We start from the raw sequence: 27379 nt of genomic DNA on the forward strand, positions 1-27379 counted from the left end.
AAAATGTTTTCTCATCAAAGATGAATAGCACCTTGTCATTCATTTCTAATTACAGACTCTGCTCTGTCAGTACAGAAAGATGTTAACTCCCCATGGTGATGTCATCCATTGACATTTACAAAACTACACTGGACTTTGTCTACTCCTCATGTTTGCCAAATTCAGTCAGTGTCAGCATGGATACACACTAATAAAGGGAATTTAAAATTGTGAGTGTTAATTGAGTTTAAATTCAAGGAAACTGCATTGTGTTTTCTGATATTAATGGTTGCTGAATCGTCTTCTAAAGCAATGGAAAAAAGCTTCATTTCATATTCTTGTCTGAGACACTAAGACATTAAATTGCAATGACAACAGAAATTTCACACTCCAAGAATTCATTTGAATAGATGTAAACTTATTAAAGATTAAAATGAACTATTTAGTGTTCTGCAATTTGTGTTAACATCCAGGCTAAAACTACCAGCAAGGAAATAGCAGAATGGAAGTGGTAACCATGTGAGAATGCAAAGCCTTTGAGTAATTCTAATCCTGGCCAAAACAGAATTAGACAGTCTAATTCAAACTAAAGATGAAGTCATATTAGCATAAATCAGAAAAAAAATAAGTAAATCCCCCTCATTAATTTTACTTAACATAGTGTCTCATTAATTTTCTGAAAGTCATAGAAAATACTTGTAATTGTAGGAGTTTAAGTTAGAAGATTATTTTACATTTTATTAGGAATTATTTATAGCTGTCAAGATAACCACAACAAAAAGAACTTTGTCCCTCTTGATGTAATTATCCAGCAGGTATTGTTGGTAATTTCAAGATGTTGTAATGAAGAAGTCCTGTTATGAAATTATTATAGTTATTAGTGAACTCAATGATATGAAACTGGTTACCTATGGTTCATAATATTTTCATAGAATCCTAGAATCATAGAATAGCAGTCAGAAGGGACCTCAAAGATCATCTGGTCCAACCTTTCTTGTCAAAAACATGCTTGAGACAAGATGCCCTAGCACTCGATCTAGCTGAATCTTTAAGGTGTCCAATGCTGGGGAATCCACCACTTCCCTGGGGATATTATTCCAATGGTTTATTGTTCTTATTGTTAAAAAAATTTCTGCTTATGTCCAACCAGAATCTCCCCAGGAGCTTTTGTCATCTTTAAGGTTTAGGAAGAGAACTTTTCTCAAGGACAGCATGAGATGTTAAAACTTAGTCCTAGAGTATGCACATGTGTACCGAATACTTTGCTTTCAAAGATCAAAAGCATCAGTGTTTTGTGTAATGGTAATTAATATAGGGCAGAAAGGAGTTTTTTAGCATGGTAGTAATATTAAAGTTCCTACCTTAATTCTACTTCATGTTTAGTTTTTGTTTGTTTTTATTTTTTTCAATTGCACCAAATCCAAATTTAATATCCATTTCTAATAGATTGGAGAGCTTCTTTTTTCTTTTTTTTCTCTTCCCCACACAAAATAATAAATACTTTTGCTAGAAAATCTATGGCAGTAATAAAATCCCTGAAGGACTTGTAGTTGGACTAGATCCTTGTGGTCACTTCCAACCTGAGATAGTCTATCATACTATATCGCTTCTAATATCTTGCTCTGAACTAAGAATTGTATTCTCTTCTTCTTGGGCTGAGGCTCTTCTTAGCCTCCTTTTAGCTAAGTGTGCCCCTTCTTATAGAAAATTGTCCTTGGGAAAACCTGTCCCAAAGGTTATGAAAGCATAACCTTGAAAGAAAAACAAAAGTTGGGCAAAATCAAATGCCTATTGAAGAATCATATTTTTAAGGGAGAATACCTATGAATTATTATTCCACTTCCAATCTAAATATTCTTACTCCAAGAAGAAAATCAAACTACAATGTAAAAAGTTTGTTGAATCTGTTCCATGGATTATTTGGTAATAATCAGAGGGCTGAATCAGTTCAGGGAGTCTTCTAGTACTAGGAAGAAGACTTCACAGATGCAGACAAGTCTACTCATGTCACATATACCTGATATATATGTAACGGAAAACTTTTACTGAGATTCAAAGAAACTGTACAGTTATGAACAAAGAACACCTCAGTCACCATGAATGGTTCAAATAGAAGTGAAAATACCATTAGAGTGAAAATAAAGTTTTATTATCTCACAACGCTGATTCTGGTTTGTGTGTGCAAATGCATCACAATGATTTTTCTAAACCTTGCAAATGAGCAACTCAACTGAGTTATAAGATGTTTCATTTTAAAATTAAACACAGCTATTACATTAATCAAAATCTTAAGTCCTCCCAAGCTCTTCTATTTTTCCAATGCTCACTAATTGGAAAGCTATATTAAATAGACTTCTTTTATTTTTAAACTTCTAGCAAATGTACAAAAGGTACTAAATAATGGAACTTCTTAAATAAAAGTATCATGATTTTTTAATTAGTTTTGTTAAAAAGAAGACTCCCAGAAGAGAGTATATTGCATCTCTAACTCAGCTGTGATGACAAATGCCAAGAAATACATAGCAATTTTACTTCTCACCAACATAATCAATAGTGATCATGAATTCCAGGGTAGATAGTCTCTTGTTGTAGGGGTTACAAAGCTGTTCAGAACAGATAGTAATACAGGAAATGGAAACCTATCAACTAGAACTAATATAGGACTGCGAATTCCCTTTTCAACCTACATAAATTGATACCTGGTAACTTCTACCTTGGAAACTCTTCTAAGAGGAATGATAAATCAAGGTACATATAATTTTAGGAGGTGAAATAAGGGTATGGACTACTTTAGGAAGAGAAAGGGACTGGAGGAATCATTCTTGATAATTAACATCTCTCATAACTCAGGTATATATTTTGGTTTTTGCACTAAAACAACAATAAATCAGTGTAACTTAAATACCTGTCACTTATCCAGAACTTTCAAAGCATCAGAGCTCCGAAGCCAAGTCTTTTTATGTGTTATATAGGAAGAACAGAGACACACCTTTTGCAGTTTCTGACCAAAAGCAAGGCTTTTTATATATTATTTTAACTAATGCAATCATGGTAAAAAGAATTTACTCTTCATTTAACAGATAAAGCATTCAAACAGCCTGTGGAAATGTCTAATTTTACCACTTAGTGTTAGGGTCCTGAAGGAGGCACCATTGCATTTCATCAGGCCATAACTCTTATTACTGTTCTATATTTGTCTTCTAGATTGGACAACATTCAAACTCTGAGTGAGTTCTGAGGTGTAGAGGAGTGGAGCGGTGAAGTAACAGTGGTGTGTTTGTCTAAAATTAGAATGCTAGAGAAAAAAAAAGAAACGTTAACTAAATAAACTGAGTGAAATTAGCTCCATGACTAACTAGAAGCGGAAAGGTGAACTGAACAAAGAACAGTCCTATGAAGAAGGACTTGGGGAATGAGAAGTTGGACACGACCAAGCAATGTGCACTTGCACCCCAGAAAGACAACCACAACCTGGTCTGCATAAAAAGCGGTGTGGCCGGCAGGTTGGGGGAGGTGATTCTCTCCCTCTCCTCTGCTCTTGTGAGACCCTGTCTGAAGTACTGCATCCTGCTCTGAGACCTTCAGCACAGGAAAGTAAGTCCAGAGCAGGGGTGGAGCACCTCTCCTATGAGGACAGGCTGAGAATGTTAGGGTTTTTCAGCTTGGAGAAGAGAAGGCTTTGAGGAGACATTATAGCACCTTCCAGTACCTAAAGGGGACTTATAAGGGAGCTGGAGAGGAAGTTTTTCCAAGGGCATGTAGCTATAGGGTAAGGGACAATGGTTTCAAACTTAAAGAGAATAGATTAGATTAGTTATTAGGAAGAAATTCTTTACTGTGAGGATGGTTGAGACGCTGACATAGGTTGCTGAGAGAAGTTGTGGCAGCCCTGTCCCTGGAAGTCCTCAACGCCAGGTTGGACGGGGCACTGAGCAACCTGATCTAGTGGAAGGTGTCCCTGCCTGTGGCAGGAGGGTTGATCTCTAAGGGCACTTCCAATCCAAACCATTCTGTCATTCTATTTTCCTCATCTGTGCTTGTATCATGCTTTAGATACCTGAACTTTTTGAGCTTCATACATAAACAACTTCTCTGTTAGACATGAGATAGCTGATGTCATAAAAATCTGATGATGATGATGTGCATTTATCAAGATCTTTCCAAAGCTCAGGGTAAAACTTCACTGAGAGATTTGCGTTACAAGGAATCCTCATCTCTTCTAAGGACAGAATAAGAAATTGTCTTTCTGAATTTATAGTTAGAATTGGCTCATCCTTTTTAATAAAATTCAAATGTAATTTTTTTCAAAGAAATCTTTAAAGAACAGTTGTGAACCATTTATTTACAGCTCAGTGTAAGAAATCATACAAAAAGCCTTTCAGAAACCAAGACAAATCCAGAGTGTGGAATGAAAGCTCTTACTCTCTTTTGCCAAACATGATTTCATCTTCTCCTGAAATTCACTGATACCAAATTAAAATTTAAGGTTGTTTAATAAATGTTACTTGGCAATTATTTAATCTGAGTTGCTATTATTTGATGTATATAAAAGAAAATTTAGGCCAGAGTGAAATGAAACAAAGATACTTTCTAGAAGTCCAAGTAGACTCTAAATTTCCTAAAGAGAAAAGACCATTAAAACTAAGTAAATTTTATAAGTATTTGCCTTTTCAAAAGCTGTCCCATTAAAAGCTTCTACATAACTCTGCTAATATAGAAAACTCTGGACACATAACTTGCTCTTCAGTGTTCTTAGTGACATTAACCTATTACAATTTTAATTTGCAGTTCAAAACAGAATTAGATTAATTTAATTAATATTTTATTTGTTTTTAAAAGACACTTTAAGAGTGTCTTTTAAGGGAGGTTTATATTAGTTACAGACAGTAATTTTGAAGTCATCTGCAGTGTTTTAAAGGTGCTGTAAATCTGTAACTGCTAAAGAACTTTTTTTAAAACAAACCCAATAGATTTCACAAACTGAAAAATGTATATGTGTACTAACACTGTGTTTCAATTTAGTATACCCATTAGACTTGACCATGTACCTATTATCTGTTGTTTTTTGTTTTTGGGGTTTTTTTTCTAATTAAATTAAAATCTCCCTTTAAAAATATAAGGATTTAAATTTTAAAATGTATGTTGGTAAATGTATAATGAACTGTATTTCATTTCTGGTTGGGTAAAAATTCTTTAGTTATCGTTATTCTAAAGAAAACATTGGCTAGGTATTTATTACTCTATTCTTTAGCTACATCCAATTACCTTTACAAGGTATAGCAAGTTTCAGTATCTGACAGGAAAAAAAATTGCTGACTAAGAAACAAAAAATAAATAAAATGCTCTCTCGCATCTCAAAGCACAAATTACATTAAATACCAGTTCCATTCCAGAGTAAATATATTTGATTAGCACGATGACTTAAAGAAATTATTTGTTTCACAAGATGCAGTAAATCTGCCATTTATTCAAATATTGGTAATAACTCTAGCAGAATTGCATAAAGAACGTAGAAATTAGAGGAAAGATAAACAAATGCAAATTGGTTATCACAAGGTAAATATGCTGTAATGAATTCTCTGTCTTATATAAACAACATCATCCCCATCAGTCTACTGTGTTCTTAAACCAATGAACACATAGCTGCTTAAGACTGACTTTAAGTCAAAACATTTACAGAACAGACTTTTAGGCTTCTTCTATGAGGCTATAAAACATTCCATAGTACCCAAATCAATATGCACTGCTTCTTATTTCTTGGCTATGGTGTTCTGATCACCTCCACACTTGCTTCCAGCAGGTTCAGAGCCCTCCAATAAACCTGTCTACACCCTTCAGACCACTGACTTTCTGGACTTTTCTCTCCATTGCAGGTTAGAAAGTAAAATCTGTTACAGAGGCAACAGAAGACAATAACAGCCAAGTGGGATTGCCCTCAGGTAGGGTACCTACATGTTCCCCTTACCATAGGTAACAGTAGCTGGAAAAGTGACAATGGGACTGTATGTTGTGTGGATTATCCTGCACAGCCCGAGAGCCTGTTTGCCCAAATGCTGACAGTCCTAGAGGGGAAGATGCAAGTGACTGATAGATTAAAGGGTAAACAGGGGAATTACCAAGGAAGTGGGTTTGAAAAGAAGTACAAAAAGACCATGGCAGTTTGAGAATGCCAGAATCCCCCTGTTGCCTTTGCAATCTCTGTCTAGGGCTGGCGGAGCATCTTCACCATCGGGGCCACAGGGAGCCGCATGCATCAGGGTACAATGCAAGACCACATGGGTGTGTGCATCCATGGAAGCTGTCTTACCTGTGGATGGGCTAATATGGGTGTGGGCAAAGCCAGAGCATGCAGGCAACTGCCTGAATGTGTCAAATTCACACTTTGGGGACTCAGTCAAAAAAGGCTGTTCCGAAAATTAAAGGTGTTTCTTACAATTTTATGTATGTCCAGCACTGTGGTTTTTCTTCCATATTGTGGATACTGATCCTGAATATACAGTTCATTGTTGTTGGTTAATTATATGTCAATAATAAATCAATAAAGCATTTGGAACCAGATTTGATAAAAACCACCATGAGCTGAGCAGTTTTTCTGTCTAACATTGTTATAGACTTTATGCTCAAAGAACGTGTCTTTGAACAAGCTCTAAACATATGGTAGAGAAGGAACATTCAGAAGTCACAAAAGGGAACACATTCCATAACCCAATATTATGCAGAAACTTTCAATAGTGGACTGAACAGTGATAAGAGAGTAAAGGTTGTTGAAATTAGAATATTGCAATAGAAGTGGCAAATCTAACTATATATTGATAGATATATATTATGGCTGGGTCAGAAAGTAATTATAGTCTTGACCATACAGGCATAGTCCCTTAAAGTATGTTAAAGCTCTAACAGGATTCAGATTTGGCCAGTTGATTGAGGCGTGTCAGTTCAGAGCAACTTCTCTTAGAAGAAAATACAAGTGACATGAAAACGTTTTTATAATAAGAACTGTGAAGTTCTGTTTTGCTCAGTATGTCATAAAAGGCATAAGGGTTGAATGCATGAAACAAACAGCACATACTCTAAATAATAGTATTTTGCACTAAACGCAGGTTATATTTATTAAGCTTTACAGAGTTACAACCTAAAATCCTGTTATATATTCTCTGCATACCCCGTTTTGCTAAAACCTTAACAAGGTAACTTCTGTAACATGGAACTGTACAGTGTTGCCAAATGAAGTTTAACAGGTAACACCAGGCCAATTCATCCCAGCTAGGCATCCCAGGTTCCCGTTACTGACAGATACCCTGAGGATGATTTAGACTTTGGTTGAACTGAATTACATTCTGTTAGGTCTTTTCACTAATCATAAACAGAGGCCCAGCAATGAGGCTTAAAGCCAATGTGCCTTAGGCCTACAGTAAAATGTATGGAAGAAGAGTGACTTCTTTTTTTAGTTTATCTTAAAAATTATTTTCTTTGTCTGTTTTACAAATGGCAAGTTTTTTATAAGCAAAGTTGAAGATAAATAAATCACGATCTTCTCTAATTCATGCATCCATTTCTAACCTTGTACAACTGGATTTGAAAAATGCACGTTCCCTTGTAAAAAAGTGTATTTTTATACCATTTAAAATGTATATGTTATCGGCAAAATAGACACTACTGTGTATGCATCTGTTAATTCAGCTGCTAAGATCACTACAGTTGCATTTATTTTAATGTGCAAATTGTGTAGCTGAACATTCGTTTGTCTGGAAGACTGAATTTATGTGGGCACTAATTTGTTATGGAAAATGAATGCACTATGCAAGAAAAACACTCATTTCTTCTACATAAGCCAAATTATTTTTAAATTTAGCAACATGACTGATTACTTATGTATGACAATTACCACATTTTCAAATAAGGTATAGTTACTTATACTGAATTGTTACAAATTATTAATATTTTATTAGTTTTTATCATAAAAATCTATGCAGACAAAAAGAAATTATATTAATAAATTTCATACCAGTATAAAAATATTAAAGAAAAACATCTGCATTTAAAATGAAGCAATTTTTCATCTGCAGTTGAATTATTACTCTTTTGGTGTGTTCACAAATAAGTTTCCTGTACAAATTATGATCTACACACGGGAGTTTTAATAATGCTGATGACTTGATACAAACGCAGTAGGATAACGATATATGTTCATTTTTCTTTTTACAAAAGAGAAAATAAAAAAAAGTAATAAATCCAGTTTTTAGAAATCTCTTATCCTTCCATTACTTAAATATATATTCCATAGAAAAAGCAGAGGCAAAAGTGGCAGTTCAAGTCTAGTTCTAGTAATCTAGTTTAATTCTCCTACAATCCCTTAAATTTCCTGTATCATATAGATGGTTACTTGGTCAGCAGTTACACTACCACCATCTATGCTATGGATTATATTTAGCTGTTAAAACAGAAAAGTGGACAATGTTGGCCCCTTGGAGTTGTCTACCTACAGATGTGTCTTAATTTGTTTTGATTATTTTTTGTTTGGTTTTGTTTTTGTTTTTTTGTTTGATTGTTTTTTTTTATTTTTTTGTTTTGTTTTTTTTTTTTTTTTTAGTTTTATATAAGTTGACGAAATTTTAAACATCTTTGTTTATCCTATTTCTATTTTTCTTTTGTGTTCTTCCTGTACCATTCAAATGAGTTCTATTATCTGGAAGCAGGGATGTAAGAGACAGGAGACCTCTTTGCAAGGGAGTGAAATGCAAGGGAGTGAAGTGTCCCTGAGTGCTGAGGTCAGAGACACCCTCAGCACTATCTTGTAGTCATCCTGGAACAAGAGAACTCAGAAGTCATGTTTGGCAGCATAGCTGGGCTGGAGGATAACCCAAGGGTGGCCCACACAGCTGCCCTTGAGACTGGTGCTGGCACAAAGGTAAATAAGGATTCTGCTTGTGATTCATCTTTGCAGACTCCATGTAGAATCACATATTGCAGTAGGACTCAATGCAATGAATCGTTCATTCCTTTTTTTCTAATACATATATTTATGCACAATGTTTAATTCACCTTGAGGGATATCATGAAAATTCCTCAAGAGCTACCAAACTGATTAGTCACTGCAGAATTTTAAAGAGTTTTGCTTCTTCTTTTTTGTATTTGTTTTTTTTTGGTATTTGTTTTGGGTTTGTTTGCTTGCTTGTCTGTTTTGGTTACCTTTTGTTGTGTTTTTCTGAGTTTTTTGGGGTTTTTTTGTACTTTATTTGCTAAGGAAACACAAAGGATATACTGCACCTTCTTCTTTCATGCTATCTCACATTTTCTGTCTTTCTGTTAATCCATATCTTTACTCAGTTCAAATTAAGTTTGAAAAAAAATGTGCTTTTTTTACTGAAAGCTAATGTGCTCACTCCAAATTTCCTGTCATAGCAATAGACATTTTGTCTTTGAAAAGAATACATATATAGAATTTTTATAAGATTCTACTTCTCAGACAGACTGTATGCTGCTCCTCAAATTTCTATAAATGTCACGGACATATGCAACCCTTGGCACTACTGGAAGCCTTGTTATTAACCACAGTGGAATTTGAACTAGCTTTTCAACTGGTACTTTTATAGACTTTCTACTTTCAAGGTCTCTTATAACATGAGAACTAGCGATTCAGATTTTTCAGCTGAATTGCCCGTTGTTCTACCTTTCTTTTTATCTCAGCAGTTTGGATCAAAGATTCTGTTCCTACAAATAATTATACAATTAGCCTGTAAAATATTTAAGATCCTTCATAAGCATTTTATTGGATAGGTCATTCAAATGGGATAGTTAGGTCAGTTGATTTATTAACCAAAAAGAGAGCAATTGACAGACTGTGGTTTATAGCTACACTGTAATGAGAAAAGTGTAGCACTACTTTACTATATTTCTTACAATCTCTTGAGTTCCTTTTCAGCAATAGATATGGATTTCCAATGAGCAATACTACTCATGGGACACAGCAAACTGATTTTCATATAACTGTATATGCTGACTGGGACTTCAACCCAACTGGAAATGTTTCTGAGTCCCTGAATAACAGAGAATTTTGTACAGGGATTATTGTCCTCCTCAAAGGGACTAAATTCTTCCCCCCCCCCTCCAAATTTAGCTAAATTTCACTTGTGTATGATTTATAGAATAAAAGAAATTTTTAATTAATTAAAATCCATTTTATTTTTATTTTATGACTTGTTACAGTTATCTTAATAAATACTATGAATTACTTTTCACCAAGTCTGTGAACTAAGTAGTTCCTGCCTATAGTAACAATGGCAATGTTCAGTGAAGGGTAAACTGAATCAAATAAATAGCACTGAATGTTCTCTACTCCAAATATCAACTTAGCTTTAATTTTTATACTCAAGAAGGCAATGAAGCAATTCTTTTCTTATTAATCCATGGATAATAAGACAAGGATCTATTTGAAAATTTTCCTGACAAAAACAGTTAACTAGCATCTTTGGATCAGTATGTATTGAAAACTGAACACACCTCCTTAAGTACATATTAATTATAAAAAACTCATAGGATATTAAAAAAAAAAAGAAGAAGAGCAGTAACTGATTTTATAAATGAACCTGTATAGAAATACATATAAATTCTCGAGGGATGGGACAAATACAGATACATCAAAGTACTACAGATACAAGAGAAATGCTGAGAGGATAGCCTTACAAGTGATTTCAGAGATATTTACAGATGTTTACATAGCCAATTTTATCTTTGCTAAATCTCTAGAATAACTATGAGCAAAACTGAAAGAATGAGCTATATCCACCCCATTTATATCTTTAGCAACTTCTTCATAATAGGATGTTATCCCTACAGGGAAGTAGGTAAGTGAATTTGGTTGAAATGAATGTATTTTCCCATGTTGCAGAGTCCAGTCAATTATGTTATTGAAGAGGCATCCAGTTTACATGTAGAAATTGTGATGTTCCACCACCTTTCTTTTCCTAAACTTGAAAATAAAAAGATTTCTTTCACTTTGAAAAAATAAAGCAAATGTTTATCTCACTTTCATGACAGAAAACTAAACAAAGTTTTCTCTCAGTTCGAAGTAAGTTTTGCTATGGAACTGCTGACGCTCACAGTGTTATTCTGTTTCCCTTCTACTTATACTTAGATGTCTTGAAACTTTGTAAGTTTCCACAAATCAAGGGTTTTTGTTTAAACTAACTAACTTGGGGTGAAAGAGTTTTAGTATCTAATTCTGGAAATGAAATTTTGCTGCATAAAACATCTCAAATGCTAACTAGGATTACTGTTACAACATTTAGCTGCTGCATTTTATTTTCTAGAAATAGTCGATTACCTAAATTTATTTTTAAATTGTCTGCCTAGTCCTCATAAATAATTCCAAGTATAAATTCTGTAAAAGATTCCTTGCACTTTAAATTGGTTAACATATCACTTTTATTCACTTACTGTATGAAAAAATTATGCTGAGATTTATTTTCATTTTCCATTAGTGAAAGAGCTTTCTTGAAGGACAGTGGCTTTGAAAGTCTGGCAAAAACGGGCATAGAATCTCTATCAAAATCCTTGTTTTACAACATTCAAGAATCCCACTTTATTGCATTCAGTCACAGAAAATCCCTCTTGAAATCCAGAACCTACGGAGCCCACAAGATAACATTTCCACCCAGACTATTCTTCCTTCCTATATGCTTCCTTCCACATTGCATTATTTATTAAATAAATCAGTTATTTCTTTCACTATTAATGTTGAGACCTTGTAGTCAAAACATTTTTTTTCATCTAACTAGGTGTCAATTCTTTATCACATATATCACATCAGAATATTCTGAGCAATAATTAATTTACTTGGTCTTTTTCTTAAATTAATGTAGACTCCAAATTTCACTTGCCATTTACAAATAAATAAATCACTAAATGTAGCATCTGAACTGGGATGACATTTAAATGAATATTCAACTATAATACGCTTGTGGTAATAGGACTAAAATTAAATTTCATTTTTATGTTTCAAGAACTTAAATCTTAGAATTTCAAGTAATATTTTAGGAAAACTATGGCCCTCTTTCATTTTAAATTAATAATTAATTGATCAGAATTTGAAGTAAAAGAAAACAAGTACTAAAAAACTACTTTTCCTCTATTTACTTTACAATAAATGATGAAGTACAAGTTTCATTTAAAATAGTGTACTAAAACTTTCAACTTTAAATCAAAAAGACTACACACTCTGTTTTTAACATAAAAGAGACAGTCCAAGCTTTTAAAGTTCCTTAAAAAATAATAATAAAAAAGAGTATAGTCACTTATTCACAAGATTTATTGATTGTAACTCTTTTTTCTCATAAAGTACCACTGTTCTCCCTTTCTGGTTAGAAACAAACCTAAGAGAAATCACCCTATAAATATTTCGCTTTCTCAGATACTTCCACTAGGATGATACATGTTTTTCCTCTGTATATATATCCTTTTTGTTTTTGCCACTAAAAGGAGTGCAGTGAGCAGCCCCAACTTCTATATTTTTTAGAATCTAAAAGCAGGAAATCACAGCCCCACCATATGCAATGATTAAACAGGAGATAAAGCCATGAACTAACAGGAAATGTTGAGCAACAAAAATAACAATAAAAATAAATTATGCATTATTAAATGTGTCTCATAAGAGACAAAAACAATAAAATCAAAAGGTGTAAAAGGAAAAAAATAGATAATTAACTTGGGAGTGATGTGTAAAACTATATTTTCCTTTTGCCAAATCACTCATAGAAAGTTAATTTCTATCAGTCTTTTAAGGAGTTCTTCAGTATGTTTCTTGTCTTGAAAGCTCCTACTTTGGTGACTGTCATGGTCTTGGTCTGAGCAAAGCCTGGTTTCCTGGGAAAGCAGAGATGTGCACAAGCACCTGGTGTCAACCTGTGTGAGTGGAACAGTTCCACTTAGCTATTTCATTTTGGAGTTGGAACTGGGAGAGTTCCCACCAATATTAAAGCAAAGGATATCATATCAGTAAAAGTTGTTTCCTTTTGCTCTCTCTCTCTTGAATAGAGAATGTAAAGTTTAGAGGAAACTGTTGCTGTGCAAATATCACCAGAAAAAGCAACTGAAGAATTCTCCTATGAAAACAAATTAGATCAGTGATGTTCTTACCTTATCTTTTATCTCCCTCTGATGCTTCTGAATTCAGGAATTTTTAAGAGGAGTTAAATGTTATCCTCTTTCATAAAAAAAATTTCTCATCCCTTTGGATACCTGTGTCTGCTTTTTGTATGTCAGCAACAGTCTGATTCATGCTCCTGTAAATTAAAGTTGGTCTCAACTCAGAAATCTTTTTCTGAATTTTTTCTTATGAAGATGAAAATGCCCAATTTCCCACTTTTCTGAGAACTTTCATGTCTAGAATACTGTGTCCGGTTTTGGGCAACTCTGTACAAGAAAGACAGCAGCTAACTAGTGGGAATACAAGCTATGTCATCGAGATGGTGAGGTTGGAGCACTTGCCCCTTAAGGAGAATCTGAGGGAGCTGGGTTTGTTCAGTCTAGAGCAGAGATGGCCTTGGGGAGAACTAACGGCAGACCCCAGTGCCATGAGGCAGTTGCTGAGAACACATGGCCAGGCCCTTCAAAGCCACACATGCTGGAAAGATGATAGACAAAAAGTATAAATTGAAATGTGAGAGGTTCATCTGAATATAGGGAAAAGCTGTTTCACCATAAGAACAGACAGGCAGTGGCACAACCTGAGAAAGGTTATACAGTTTTCATCATTGGATGATTTCAAGACCCAATTGTATGAAGACCTAAGCAGCTTGGTCTGATGATCTGCCATGAGAAAGGTACTGGACTGAAGACTGTCCAAGGTCCTTATTCTATCTGAACACTGTGATTTTATGAACTTTGCATTTTATACTGAGCTACTTCAGTTTACCAGATTTGGTAGCTATGTAGTTTATTTCATGTGATAGAAAATACCAGCAAACATCAGTCACAAGAAATTATTTTACAGTTGCACAGTCAATAAATATCAAGCCTATACTTTCAAAGAGCTCCCACACAATCTAATAAAAAGACATGAAAACCAAGGTAAAAGCTAATTGTGTGTGTCTCCCAAATTCATTAACTAATGAGACTGTTGACTTCTAAAATTGCTTGTGTCAGGTGGTAATGACAAACTTGATAATACAGTGCTTGCAAAATGTCATTAAACATTTTGCATTCATTTCTATCAGTATCAAATATTAGATTAAGACAATGAAAATGTTCATATGAATTTGAAGGAATTAGTTACAAATCTTCTTTGGAACCCCACTGAATATATGAATAAAAGGATAAAGATAGCTTGCATTCTGAGCGCTTTAAATAAGAAATATACTCCTGCTATAAGGAACAAATACCAATAACTAGTATAGTGACAGCAAATATTACTGACCTTTGGTTTTTCTCATCCTATCAAAGTAGAAATAATAATTTTCCCCCACAAAACTGCTGATAAAGGAGTTGTGCTGCATCTTAAGGATATTTAATTATGCTTATTATTAGAGTGTCTCTGTTATACACTGTAAAGCTTTTCTTCTTGTGTGAGGCTGTGGATTTGATGCTATTTTTTAAAAGCATTGCAAAAGACAGAAATATATCTCATTTGCTAAGACCTCTTCTCTACAACATATCTCTGCAACACTTGAGATATGAATGGTTTGAAAACACGAGACAAAATCAAAGTATGTTGACAACCTCTTTGTTGCTCATTCTAGTCTAGTAGGGTTTTTTCAAGTTTAGGGAGATAGAACAATTATAGGCATGTATTTTCCAAATACTTCTGAAAACTTGAAATATATATAAATTTAATACTAAAACAGAAACATGCATGGTATATGAAGCTAGTTATTCTAAAACATGCCTTTATAAATTGTATAATGAAAGTTCTATACAAGACTTTAGCTCTTTCCATGGCCTTTTATTATCAACTTCAATTCAACAGTTTTCTAAATTTTCTATGCTGAAAAAAATTATGAATAATACAGGTATCTTCCAAAATTGCCTCTAGTTTGGGTATTTCCACATCTGGCTATCAGCCAAATTTGTGAATTCCATCTAAGATGGTGATAGTTATATAATATCTGGAAAGGTATGGTCAATGAGCTGTCTTCAAGATTCAAATGCTTGTCACTTTGAACATTTGCATCCACTCCTCACAAAGTACATGTGGCTAAGAATGTAAGACTTCCTCCTGCTCATTTCTTAGAAAAGGATGGGCATTTGTGTGATATCTTCCCCAGATTCCATCTTTCTGTATCCATCCCCAATCCCCAATGAGAATGAGTGGCTGCCTTTTAGCTAATCTCAGCCTGGCTGCTAGAAGACAGCAGTGTAATGGGCACAGTCTCATACAGCCAGGTTTGAGACTGGACTTCCATATTCACAATGTGGAAAGTACATATATTTTGGTCTTTATGGAAATTTTAGACCTGTTTTTAACAAACAATGAATTCTTCTTGGATCTCAATGGTTTTGACAGGTTTGACCCATTGCTGCTTTCATGACATGCATGGTGCCTCCCCAAATCAGACCTAAAGTGGGGGGTGGCCCTACCCCACTTAGTTTTGCAATAGTTAATCCTTCAGCAGTGGGAAGTGGCACTCTCAGTGGAGTGGCTGTGCATGTAGTTCACTTCTGTTCATGCTGGGATTTTTGATGCTATTATATCAGTGCAGGAATCTTATCTGCTTCAAAAATTAAGGTATGCTTTGTGGCTTAGTGTGATTGCAAAACCAATCTGATAGCAAGCTGCCACAGAAAGTGGAAGTCTTATACTCTCTTGAAATATCCCCTCACATCTAGTATATTGGTTTAGCCCCAAACTAAAATGAAATGAAACAAACCAAAAGAGAATCTCTTCCTCTGGATCAACCAATGATATATTGACTGTACAATCTATAGATCTACTACAGGGAGGAGAGGGAAGCAAGGAGAGAACTGAACCACATATTTTACAATGGTTTGTCATTGGTTAGGCTTCACTGTAATGCCAAACTGAGCCAAAGTAACTATCTTAGGATAAAATTTTTTTCTTCTTTAGATCACACTGAGATGCATAAAAAAAATAGTTTTTTGTAGGGAGATAGATTTATAAGAGATCTGAAACCTGCATATGTGCAATTAGTTAAAATGGTATTTCCATTTCCCCTATTCTGCTACAATGGAAGGCAGTGAATCACTATTAATATATTACACATTAGATTGTCATTAGTCTGTAATAAAGTGTAAATATATATATCATAATTTAATCCACTAAATTATGTACTAGGTATTATTGAAAATTATACTAATATCAGGATCATAGAACTTCCAATAGAACTTCAGACATTAATCTGAAGACATTTTAAAAAAGTATATTAACATCGTCTCAATTTTGCAGTGCTTTAAACTTTGTAAAGTTACACAGCAGCAAAATATAAGCCTTCATCACAAAATTAAAGCAATTTGGAAAAACATACAATTGCAGTCTTAAAATAAATGGGTTCAACGTCTAAAGCCTTGACTATTCTAGTTATTTCTATTGCAGATGCAAAATTAGGAAAAGGGAGAAACAACGTCGTCATTTCATGCCTTAAAAAGATTAATTTTCTCAGAGCACAGCCATGCATATTCATAACAAGATATCAGTCATATAAGCCCCAAACCATTCAAACCTTATTTTTGTAATTAGTGTGATTCTATTAACCCTATTACCTGTGATTCTCTAGCCTATGTTGCTCTCCCCACCTTGAGAAGAAAGCTGTTACTCCTATGAGATGATTCAGCTGCTAGCAAAGCAGTGGCTGAACTGATACACTTTGCAACCAGAAGGTAAAACTTTTGATGTATTATTGAAATTTGAGCCCTTCATATGTGAAACCTTTTCTGATTAGAACAATTACATATCAAATAGGTTTGATGGCATTTTCCACCTCTAGTATTTTAGTTCTATAATCAAGGTAAAGTTATGCAGGTGACTTACATGCTTAATGCAAGCTTAAACAACAGTCTTAAGTTAGAAAACAAATACTTATACATGGAAAGTCTGAGTCATTGGTGTATAGAAAGTAACCTTTGGTATTACCCTTAACATGATTTTTGCATTAATATGGAAAAAGTATGATGTACTGAGCATTTCTACAGGAGTTTAAATGGAGTTTAAAAAACCCAATCCAAAATAAAATATTTAATTTCAAATACACAAGATTAGAAATCAGTTTGCATAAACAGTAAACATTTAAAATTTTAGATCCCTTTAGCTCTTCAAAATTAGGTATGTAACATGCAAGAGCAAGTTATCTCAAAAGCAGAACTCCCAGGAAAAATCTCTTTAAAAAATTATTTTGCTCTGATTGGATTGGAGAAACATTGAATATTCAAGTAGTCAAAATTTCTTTAACTAATAATTAAATTCAGACTCTTTTTATTTCATTGTAAAAATCACATGGTGTAGGTGACTTCAAGCTTCCTGGTTCTCAGAAAATTATGTAAAGCTAGAGATGCAAACAATCAGGGTAAAATCTAAAGTGATTGATTTCGTAAACAAAAAAATCATATCCTAATCATGAAATTATAAAGATATTGAAAACCACAATATGTACAGATGGTGAGACCGTCTCCTTTGCACTTTTTTAAGCCCACAGAGCCCAAAAGTAATCACACAAAAAAATCCCAGGAAAAATGTTACATTCATCACCTTTCTTTTTTAGCAAGGAGAGAGTTAGCATAAATAGCTTTAGCTGGCTATATGCTGAAAAAACAACCTTGTTAGACTGGGAGAACGATCCCCACAGAACGTAACCTGGCAGAAGGCCAGAGGCCATAAGGAAAATTCCGGACCAGTTGCAGCAGAGCAGTAACCCAGAGTTAAGTATCAATTTTCAAAATAATTGAATCATTACTTAACACATGAAGCACTCAATAATACCATATTTTTTTCCCCTGGAATAAATTATAATAAGCATTAGAAATGAAGTCAGCAAACACTTTTTTTTTCCTACAGTTTTGAGTGAGTAGAATTTCTGGCAGGTACCCAAACAGGTCACCATGAGTAGGATAATGTGGCAATCTGTTATCATTAGCTCTGTTGGAAAGGTTCTGAACACACTAGAGAGAATTAAATGACCTGGAAAACTCAGTCTGTGGAAAAGTCTATTGTACTCATCTCCGTTATCTCCACCTCTACGCATCACTGGAACAGTGGAACAGTAAGATTTGCAGTGGTGACAAAGATAAAGGTCATTTTTCTGGTTTTCTTTTATCCAGCAAGAGTCGTTTAAGGATTGTCAAATTCTACACATAGAGAAAACGACTAATTTGTGTCAGGTCCTTCCACTCTCTCAGTACGTTAGTCTATTGATATCTTCACATTTGGAAGGCATTGCAGATTTTTATTTTTGCAAATCACTGCTACTTTTATTCCTGTCCATCACTGTTACAATAATCAGAATTTCAGATCGTCTAAAATCCCAATATACAAACCCTCCTATACAACCCACTTTAGGAATTGTTTTTCCTAACTAGTGCAATTTTTTCCATCTAAACTTGAAAGAAAAATTCTGAACAGGTCTATTAAATCTAATCACTGTGCCAAGGTCTATGGTAAAGATAGATACTATAAAGAGAATGACATGGTCGATTCAAAAATATGCATCAGAGAGATTTCTATTGTTTATGTAAGCTTTGTTGTGTTGTTATCCACTTATCTGAGCGATTAACTTAAAATGAGGAATGAGACTTTGACATGTGCCAGCTATTCTGATTTAACAGTTTTGTATGTAACCCTTATTCCTGAGAAATTCAACAAAAGATAAATCCACAGAAGTAAACAAATAGAAATAGGGGAAATAGCAAAATCTTAGAGGGAAAAAGAAAAAAAGGAGATATTTTGCATTTTGTGAAAGGAAAGATAAAAGTATTCCTTGACCTCAAAGACAAGAAAAAAATTCAAGGGGCTCTAGGCATGGAAGATCAGTGTTTTCCCTAAGTCTGCTTTATTTCACACTCCGTACTTATTCAGCCTCTTCACTGAGGACATGGACTATCAAAGATATTGTTTTGAGGGCATATTTGTCACCATTAAATAAGCAACTTCTCCTTAGACATAACATTATACCAAATTATCTTTCTTGTTTATAGAAGTTGTGCTGGTTTCAGCTGGGGTAGAGCTAATTTTCTTCACTGTGGCTAGTATAGGTCTGTGTTTTGGAATTGTGCTGAACACAGGGTTGATAATACAGAACTGTTTTTATTATTGATTGTCGGAGACTCCATAGAGCCAAATTTCTGCTTTTCATACTGCCATGCTGACATGGGAGTCTGGGAGAAGGCACAGTCAGGACAGGTGACCCAAACTGGACAAAGAGATATTCCATACCACATGACATCATGCTCAGCATTTAAAACTGTGGGGAAGGCAAAGGAAGTGGGGAACTTTTGGAGTGATGGTGGTTGCCTTTCCAAGGAAACATTATGCGTGATGGGGCCCTACTCTCCTAGAGCTTGCTAAAAACCTATCTGCTCATGGGAAGTAGTGAAATTAAGTCTGTTTTTATTTGGTTTTGTACATGGTTTTTGTTTTCCCTATTGAACTGTCTTTGTCTGAACTCACGAGTACTCTAGCTTTTACCCTTCTGATTCTCTCCCTAGTCTTGTTGGTGGGGGAGTGAGAAAGCTGCTGCATGGGGCTTGGTTGCTGGGTGGGGTTAAACCATCAAATACATGTATTAAAACACAGCGCAATTTGTGTTTCACTGGAAATTTATATTATTTTTTACATAGAAATTTCTATAAGTGAGAACTTTATCATTTATTAGGAATGAACTACATGGATTTAAGAAACAGACACAAGATTTAGTTCTGATCTCTTGCAATAGAGGATGAAGTTAACATCAGGCACAAAGGCTGCCAGAACAGAAGTTTGTTATGTCACTTGGTATTATAGATTTATGTAGGAAGAATATCTACATAAATGGTCCTGATTATTTATCAAAATTGGAATACTACAAGCCTCCAGTCTAAAGACTAAAAGAATTCTGACACAGTATACACAATTATTTAGCCTAAAAATAGTTATTTTGAGAAACAGAAATCTGCGGAAAATTAAGTGCTCAAACAAAATTATGACTTAAACTTATCTTTTGTGTTCTTTGGCAAGAAAGAGAAGGAATAATTTTTCATTTATATCTGAGAAAAAACCCTCTCTTCTCTCCTTCTACCACCCCTTGCTCCTCAAAGATATTGAAGACACCTCTTAGATTTCAGAATGTCTGCTTTGCATGCACTCAGAGCCAAAATCTTTTGTATAAGAAATATCCCTCAATAAATCTGCTACTCTTTTAAGGCTCGTACAGAAAAAAAAAAAAGATAAAATTCACCTGCCAATCTTTCCTATGCATTTAGTGGATGCAATACATTTTCAAGAGCAAGAAAATGAGTTAAACTGTTTTATATTTAAAATGACACTGTGCATCTACTCATATCAAGTTTATCGATTTTAATTCAGTTATGTCTGTTTGGAGGTCACTGCCTGTCTCATTCATTACAATGGCTCTCTGGTTTTCTGATATGATTCTCAATTAGTTGGGTAGGCAGGTAAAACACCTGACATCCAGCAACGCTTCCAAATATGAACTGCCACATATTACACTTTAGCAAGCTCTTTATATTAACCCATTAATAAACCATAGTTTGAGGTTGAGAATAAAGACTCAAGTCAAAAATTAATTAGAGGTGTTCTGAACTACATGATCATAAGTCATTCAGCTATGAAATGACAGATCACACCAGCTAACAGATAACCACAGATGTTCACTTCATCTTATTTTCATCTGTGGTTATATTCATGATAAATTTAAAGTGAATAACCATCATTCATCTGTATAATGAATATCAGATTCAAATTACTCATACCTAGAGCTGCTGTATAACAGTGGTTTGTATCTCAACAGGCTCTTAAAGAGCACACCACTTTTCTTGTTCAACTGCTTCATTAATACAGATTTGTATTTATTCAAATACTCTAGCAAAGTGTGTACTGAGTTACACAAAACACTTAATATAAGTTAGGAACAAACTTTGACTTCTAAAAGGGGACATTATCCTTGACTTTCATGAGGTTTGCATTGTGATTGTGCTTTCAGATTCCTGCAACAAACCCACCATATTCAAGGACTAGACCAGGCCACACCAAAATACCTGAGAGGTTAGAAGTGCAATATAGACTTTGTGTCTTGTCTGCAAAGATCTCCAGAGCCAACTATATGCCACTAAACATGGGATAAAAATGATTTTTAAAGAGCTATTCAGTGCATTCAGGTTAAGAGTATACTGCAGTGACTATTTAAAAACATTTACAAAGAGTGGTAGACACTTTCAAAACCATCCACTAACTCATTATGAGGAAAACAACAATATTATCCATAAAACTAGATTTGCTTTTTTAATCTGTGTTCCATTTGTAGGCTTATTCAGTTTAAATTGCTGTTGAGAGCATCTCTGTTTGATTTGAACCTTATGAACTAATAAAGGCAAACAATAAAGTTGATAAACACATCCCAAAAACAGTTTAGTTTAAACATCCACTACCTCAACTCTCCAAATTGGCTGTACGGAAGTTGTCTTTCAAAACAGAAATTATCTCCACAGAATAGGTCTTGTATGAGTGAAAACTGATGATGCTCAGGAGCTGAGATGAATCAAAATATATTAGGACTCCTCTTCAGTAATCTGTGGAGAAAAAAAAAAGTTACATGTATGTGTAGAGTTGTATTTGAAGTCTTAGATCTCTCAAACCTTCTTCTGTGTGGACATATGTTCATTTGGCTCTTTATGTTTCATTCCTTGAACTTCACATGACATGGCAGCATTGGCTGGCTTTATGAATTTAATCTGAGATACCTGTCTTGCTCCAGAATGGATACAGGATTCAAATTGCTTTGTTTTATGTTGTTCATGTGACGATAAAAAAAATGCTATTTCTTACAACAGTAACAATAAAGCAAGAGAAATTAAGAGTTCTTTATTATCTGTTAGCCTTTAAAGAAAGGATAGTACTGGGAAAAATGGAAAAGTTACAAGTTTACATTATCAGCCTTTTATGTTTATGTATAGTCATCTATAATAGGAGGAATACAAAAGAATTTCCGTGGAATTTAAACTACCTCATGAGCATTTTTCTAAAGATGTTTTCTCATAGTATTATTTTTTTAGAGTGACCTTTTCCAGACAACATGCAATTACAATTTCGTTGATTGTTTCATTTTCAAAGTACTTATTTACTTATTATGCTAGAGGTATGTGTCACCGTTTAGCTTATTATCCTAAAAAAATACAGCATAAGATTTCCTTAAAATAATACTTGTTTCAAAAACTCAATTAATAAATTAAATGAATAATGGAGAAATCACAACAGTTTTAAAAAACTTGAACAATTGTTAGCATCCTCAATTAGAAAAGCAAAGAAAAACCCCAACCTCACCCCCATTAAAAAAATCCCAAAAAATTACTGTTCTGACGTTACATGGGCTTTTGGATTAATTTTCACATGAAGGCTGAAAACCAGCCTTTATCCTGCAGAAGTCTTTATTAACTAAGCAGTTAACACAGTTATATAATCTTAAAGCTCTTCCTTTTTTCATTTTCTTGTACCCAATCTGAGTTAGGTTCTCAAACACTTCTTCCCTTGACTTTCTCAATCTTTCATTCTGACTAAAGGAGTGAGGAGAATGTCTTCATGTTCCAAATTACTTTCTACTTTACCCATTTTCCTGGGAAAGAGTCAGCAGCTAGGAAGTGCATCTATTAAATAATTTTGGACGTAGTCAAACAGAAACAAACAAATAAATAAAAGTCAATTAAGCGTCCTAGTCAGACCCGTCTATGTCATGGACAGGAATCGTATTAGATGTCCAAAGTTCATCTACCCAAAGCACTGTGGTAGAATTAACTACCAATTTCATAGCTAATGCACTTGAGAGTTATGAACAATCTTCCCTCACTGCATTAGCCTTAGAGTTCCAACTAAAAATTTTACCTCGACCTTGCCTTTGGAAAGGCAATGAATTCAGGGACTGGAGAGTGGCTTTAACTTACATTGCATATTAAAAAAAAAAAACAACAAAAAACCAAAAAAAAAAACAGCAAAAGGGAGAAATTCTGCTGCTGTTCTCATTAACCTTTTGTAGCCCAGCCTCATGGATAAGAATTTACCTAAGTGATATTACAGCTCTACCCCATACTGCTTGAATGATTCGAAGCTACATCTGCAGTCCAGTAACCATTTAGAATTGTGAAGCAAAGGAAGGCAGTAAGTTTTGAAATGACCAAGAAACTATGTCCATTTCATTTTGCTTTTGCTTATCTTTCTAGAGTAAGTTTTCATTATGTAGTAGTAACAAGTAGCTTTTCTGTATATAATATAATATTTATGACTCTAACAAACAACATAACATAGAGGAATATAGCTGTGGTACGACAAAAGTGACCTTGAACGATGAGACACGATATGTAGTGTAGAGAGGGGAAGATACACAATGAAAAGAAATAGGACACAAGCTGACGATGGAGACCCAATGGTTATAAACAATACACTAATGACCAGCAAATGAGGTAAAGACCTGGCAAAATCAGTTTTACAGGCATCAAAGAGAACAAAGAACATCTAACTAACATATGTAAAGTACACCATAATTAGTAATTCCAGAAGAAGCATGCACTTGAAAAACAGTGAACAAATATCAAGTCATGAGCAAGTTAGCAACCATAGAAAAATGTCCCTATGTGAGTTTTAGATGAAAAGGAATAAAATATCCACATGAGTACCCATGAAGGACAAAGGATGTATTAACTAGCTGTACTCTCTCCCCATGACGAACTCAACCTTTAGATCTAGGAGTTAGAAAAACAAACAATAGGAAAAGAGAGCTAAATATCAGGAATATGTGTATGGAAATTTCTTTCATGATAGTATCATTTTTGTTATTTTCTATTTCTTTTTTTTCCTGTAATAATAAGAAATGATTTGATAAATCTTCAAGTAGATAGGATTTAAATTATACTAACAATAAACTATTGAATTTACATACAAGATGAGTTTCTTTTTTGGCCATAAAAATATCTTGAGTATAAAAATTTCACTTTTTCACAGCACCTTTTGAAACTAATTCCTAGATATTATTAGGATAATCAATCATTTGCCTGCAAAGTTTACAACCACACCTGAGAAAGGAAGATATTCCCCTAAGAATTATGTCATGCTGTAGTTTTTCATATATATGTGTATATATATATACGTTAGGGTTTATATTTTTTAGTGGAAATTAGAAACAAAGATAAAATTGTCTTTTGTAATACTACCAAATCCCTTACCTTAGATATAGTTTGAAATTAACTTTTCTGTTTCTTCAAGTTTCTTTCTCTTGCATAAATTACAGAGGTATATATCCATAATCTGGATGTGTATAATATAAGATATTATTCTGTTCATCCATATACAAAGACAATATATTATTTTTTATTTAAATTTTAGACTGATTTAACATGAAGTAACAGAAATTATTCATCTGAGTTTTCATTACTAATGGTCACAGATTTCATTTAAAAAAATAATTTTTAAAATAAAAATAAATCTGTATTATTTGCAACTTTGAACTGAATGTTAAAAAATAATTGTGAAAAGAGTTTGCACTTTAACATGGAATTATGATGCATTAAAAGGAAAATAATCACAATTTATTCAAACATTTTATTAAATAAAAACATCTATAGATCACTGAATTCCACAGAAGGTAGGCTGAACATTAGGTTTCAGTAACTGGAAGAAACAATAAATCACATCTTTTACAGTCCATTACACCCAAAGGTCTAGAACCTTTCTATGGCTATTTGCAAGCCTCAGAGTACTCCTGCTGCAGAGTCTTATACTTTCCAACTTTCTGTGACTAATAGATGCAATACTACAGAGCGAACAGGAAATTAGAGTGGAGAGAGATGTAAAATCAGTATCCACACAAAGGCTACGGAGGAGGGATGTGAAGAATAGCTCACTGTAGGGCTATGCCATCTCCCAGTGAACCTCAGACAAGACAGATTACATTCTCATTAATGACCATTTAAGAATCAGTGGATTTTTATATGTTAGAAAGGGGAAGCAGTTATAAAGCTATTAAATATTGTGGAAGGGCAAGGTAGGAGAGCCAAATAGAGAGGTAATAGATTTGGGGAAACATCTGATTAAGACCTACTGTAGTTAGCTAGAGAGTTATATAGATCTTTCTCCTGCTTTTGACCTCCCACAGGAAAGTTATGCCCTCTTAAAATTTAATTCTGTGATGAAGGTAAATCCTTCATTTTTTCATTAAAATATCCTAGCAATTGACTTGCCCCTCTGCATTTCTTGAACAAATCTACTGTTTCTGATATACCATGGTTCCGAAAAATAGTTACCTTTTGTTCACCTGTCTATTCAGTAATTCCACTTTTTTTCTGAAGCGGCCAAATCAGATCTTCCTCCCACATAGTTTAGCCTCTTTCCCACTATGTCAAATGGGCTCACAGTCCCTAGCTACTTCAAAAACCTATCATGACAACATCAGCCGTGTGGAAGAAAAAAGCTTCTCTAAGAAACGTAATACCTCCTACACTGAAGTAGGGGAAATTCTAGGCATCGCTAGACAGATAAAGTGGGTCTCACTATCTGTGTCTGTACTACAGGCAAGAGGTTCTTGCTGTGAAACCAGGCTACCTGGTGACTGGAAGGCAGACAGCACTATCCTCAGCAAGCAGAGTTTTCATTAAGATCAAAGACAACTATGTTCGTAAATGTCCTCTGGGAGGCCTCATACTGTATGTTACACTGAAGAATATGCTGCTATAAAAAACCCCTAGTATTCCCACTGTGTATGGGTGTTTTAAGCCTGCTTTTGAATTCTTAGTGAAATGTTTTTCATTCAGGATATTTTTCTTCCACTTTTCTGCTTCAGTTTATTTCTGGTACTGTACAGTCTTCACAGGTGAAGATTACACAGAGTATATGTATACATCTTAATGGCAGAAAATTCCTCCTCAGACTCCTTATCAAGTGCACTGGTCATTACTGGTCATATTTCAGCCCAAGCCTTTTTAAAGACAAGATAATTTGAAATAGAGCTTAAACACTTACAATTACTCCATGAGTTAGCAATTTTTCCCGTATCACATTATCCTTTAATCTCAGCTTTGAAATTATCAAAATTTATAAGAATAAAACATATGACACATACCTTAATGGAACACAGGCAAGGATTGTTACTGGTTTATTCGGCAGCGTTAAAGCCATTCTGTACTTTTGTGATGGGCAATAGTTTGGTCAGCTTAAGGGAAACTGAATCTAATTCTGAACTTAAATTAAGAAGGAAATCATTCCACTTAGAAACTAAAAGTCAAGTCCTTCAGTGATAAGTGAGTGCCAAGTGATGATCCTCTTCCCTGTCTTTCATAGACTTGACCAGTAGGAAAATTTTTATAAAGCCTCCGAATCTAGGAATTTGTTTCAAATATATGAATATAGTTTGGAGCTCAATATTTTCAAACAAATAATGTCATAATAATTTTTATTCTGATAGACAGAAGTGAAGAGTGTTATTCAAGTCTTTAAATATGTAACAAAAGGTCCATCTTTAAAGGATGTCTTGATATTCACAATTATTTTTTTACTGCCTACTGACATATACTATCCATCTACAAGCTTCACAAACAGGAAGACACTATGCCAGAATAATCCTTCTTCCCCCACCTGCATTATAAGAACAATAATAATGATGTCTGTAATCTCTGTAACACCTAGCACTGGTGCTGTCTGCAGTGTATCATGATTTTTTGCAATAGAAGTAAATGTTCATTTTCCAGAAGGAAAACTATGGAGATATGAACTGGCAAGTGAAAAGTAACCAGCAGCCAATGTCAATAAAGATGAAGGTTTTAGTGAGCATTTCCAGTAAATCATAAAGTTCAGTAGTGGAAGAACTCAATTGCTTAGATACAGATTTTTAAAGAAAAAAATTCTCTGGCAGGAGACAATTCTTGGCCTTATACATGAAACTTTGAGGACACATGTTCAGCTCCAAAAGAAGATAATTTGCAGATGTTTGTAAGTGGTATAACATTTAGATCCTGCTTCCTGTTTCTCTAGCATCAGGGGAGATACCTGTAGAAGATGAACAACACAGTGCTGCATGCCTTAGTTTGGCATTTTATTCTAAGTCATAACTAATACTATAACTTTTTGATATGAGGAACCAAGAAGTTTAAAAACAGGTAAAGTGCTATCAAAAGAAAATTCCTGCAGGTCTGGGAGCTGTGAGCCTGGAAACTGGGCCTTGGGACCAGAAACATCCTTAAAAACTACAGCTGACCTCTTCAAAGT

General features: G+C 34.3%; 1 protein-coding gene across 5 annotated transcripts in view; it reads right to left on the reverse strand.

Moving 5' to 3' along the window:
- The window catches only part of CNTN5 (contactin 5), a 603369-nt gene that overhangs the window by 409742 nt on the left and 166248 nt on the right, over window positions 1–27379 (reverse strand). For 4 of the 5 annotated variants that reach the window (XM_051780170.1, XM_051780169.1, XM_051780167.1 and 1 more), the window contains exon 2: window positions 21565–21705. The exons of the other annotated variant lie outside the window; for it this stretch is intronic. The gene's annotated coding sequence lies outside the window, so the exon portion shown is untranslated. The remainder of the gene's footprint in view (window positions 1–21564; window positions 21706–27379) is intronic. 5 annotated transcript variants of the gene reach the window in all.

Source organism: Manacus candei, unplaced genomic scaffold (assembly GCF_025592945.1).
Source record: "Manacus candei isolate 608988 ecotype Guabito, Panama unplaced genomic scaffold, ASM2559294v1 h1tg000014l, whole genome shotgun sequence".
NCBI lineage: Eukaryota > Metazoa > Chordata > Aves > Passeriformes > Pipridae > Manacus > Manacus candei.